Consider the following 2,718-nt stretch of genomic DNA (forward strand, 5'->3'; position numbering starts at 1 on the left):
CCGGCACTCCGGTTTTCTCCGAAACCACCCGGAACACTTCCGGTGTCCAAATATAGTCGTCCAATATATCGATCTTTATGTCTCGACAATTTCGAGACTCCTAGTCATGTCCGTGATCATATCCGGGACTCCGAACTACCTTCGGTATATCAAAACACAAAAACTCATAATATCGATCGTCACCGAACTTTAAGCGTGCAGACCCTACGGGTTCGAGAACTATGTAGACATGACCGAGACACGTCTCCGGTCAATAACCAATAGCGGAACCTGGATGCTCATATTGGCTCCCACATATTCTACGAAGATCTTTATCGGTCAAACCGCACAATAACATACGTTGTTCCCTTTGTCATCGGTATGTTACTTGCCCGAGATTCGATCGTCGGTATCTCAATACCTAGCTCAATCTCGTTACCGGCAAGTCTCTATACTCGTTACGTAATGCATCATCCCGTAACTAACTCATTAGTCACATTGCTTGCAAGGCTTTATTGTGATGTGCATTACCGAGAGGGCCCAGAGATACCTCTCCGACAGTCGGAGTGACAAATCCTAATCTCGATCTATGCCAACTCAACAAGTACCATCGGAGACACCTATAGAGCACCTTTGTAATCACCCAGTTATGTTGTGACGTTTGGTAGCACACAAAGTGTTCCTACGGTAATCGGGAGTTGCATAATCTCATAGTCATAGGAACATGTATAAGTCATGAAGAAAGCAATAGCAGTAAACTAAACGATCAAGTGCTAAGCTAACGGAATGGGTCAAGTCAATCACATCATTCTCCTAATGATGTGATCCCGTTAATCAAATGACAACTCATGTCTATGGTTAGAAAACTTAACCATCTTTGATTAACGAGCTAGTCAAGTAGAGGCATACTAGTGACATTATGTTTGTCTATGTATTCACACATGTATTATGTTTTCGGTTAATACAATTCTAGCATGAATAATAAACATTTATCATGCTATGAGGAAATAAATAATAACTTTATTATTGCCTCTAGGACATATTTCCTTCAGCGCCAGCCCTGTAGCACTCTGTCATCGTATGTTTCGTCCTTCTGCCAAGCTTCTTCGTATATGAATATGCGCCTGTGCTCGTCTACACCATGTGCCAACCTCTTTAGCTTCACCGCAAGTAGACAGTGATCAGATTTTGGGGTGAGCACATGCTTCACAACAGATGCCGAGTACAAAGACATCATCATTGGGTTCACTAGGAACCTGTCAAGACGAACTTTCACATTAGAATCACCATGCTGCATATTATGCCAAGTGAAAGGGACTCCCTGGTAACCCAAGTCTTGTAGTTCACAATCGTCAATACACTGACGGAAACCATCCATTTGCCACTCCGAGCGATCATGGGATCCAAAGTACTCCGAATTATCTGTAATTTCCTAAACATCACCACCGCATAGCCACGGTGCATCACTTTGAGCTTTGAACTAACGTAACAAATTCCAACTTTCAGCGCGTTCACTTCTCCTAGCTTTTGCATAGGATCCTGTCGCCACACTTTACTGTCTCCACCAATATTCTTAACCATAACATCAATATGTTGATTTGAAAAATTATTAAGAGTTACTTCTACATCTTTGGACCAAAACAGAGCCAAACCGCCACTAAGTCCGGCACTATTAACTGGATAACAACCCTCAAAGCCAAACCTAGTTGTAAGATCAGTAATTCGTCTCCCCTCGATCTTTGTCTCACACAAAAAGACCAGGGCGGGACCTTCCACCTTCACAAGATCGTGAAGCTCTCGAACTATCTCCGGGTTCCCAAGCCCGCAACAGTTCCATGATAGGCAATTCATTGTGACCCGCGGGGCTGACGCTCAGCCTCTGCACTAATCTTTGCAGCCTCCTCGTCTGCCTTTTTCTTCTTGGAGTCACGGCTATCATCTCTGGAACCTGATGACTCGTTCTCCTCACTCTGCCTCTTCCTGATCACGGTCTCATTATCTTGCAGCAGCAAAGTGTTGTTTCCCCGGCCATGCATACTCGTGTTTTCCATATCAACCCAATGATAGACCGCATTGGGTCCACGCCCTCCGCGACTGCCTCGTTCGTTCGTGCCCCTGCCTCTAGCATTAAATTGGTAAATAATATTCCTCACTCTGCCCTCAGCTGGTTTCTCTGGTGAAGTCACTTCCACACCTGGTTCAACTTCCTCATCTACAGCTCCCGATTCCTTCTGTCTCCCACCGTCGCCAGTGCCCTCTTGTTTATAGGTTGGTGCACCGCCCCAACCCCTACTCTTGCTTGACGAGTACCTCAGAGCCTCACGGTATGGGGGTCTCCCATATTCATCCCTTCCTGCAGGTGTAGGACACACCAATTCTGCATGCCCCAATAGCCCACATGAGAAGCAGAAATAGGGAAAGTTTTCATATTGGATCTCAAAGAATTCCGTCTCTTTAGTTCTTGCCTTCTCCAATTGCACCCAACGCATCAAAGGTTCATCCACTCTAATCCGTGCTCTGAATCTCAAGCAATCTCCAAATACAAACCCTTTGACGTCAGCATCTAGGGTTACAACCTCGCCCACCATGGCTACTATACGCTTCGGCCATGGCTGACAAAGCAAATTAAACGAAAGGTTTATCACCAGCACCCATATCTTGAGCTTATCAAACTTGAGTTCCGAGGGGCGCGATCTGATGTTGAACCTTTCCAAGACCACACAATGTTTTGCCACCATC

This window comes from Triticum aestivum, chromosome 3D (assembly GCF_018294505.1).
Source record: "Triticum aestivum cultivar Chinese Spring chromosome 3D, IWGSC CS RefSeq v2.1, whole genome shotgun sequence".
In the NCBI taxonomy this organism is placed as follows: Eukaryota; Viridiplantae; Streptophyta; class Magnoliopsida; order Poales; family Poaceae; genus Triticum; species Triticum aestivum.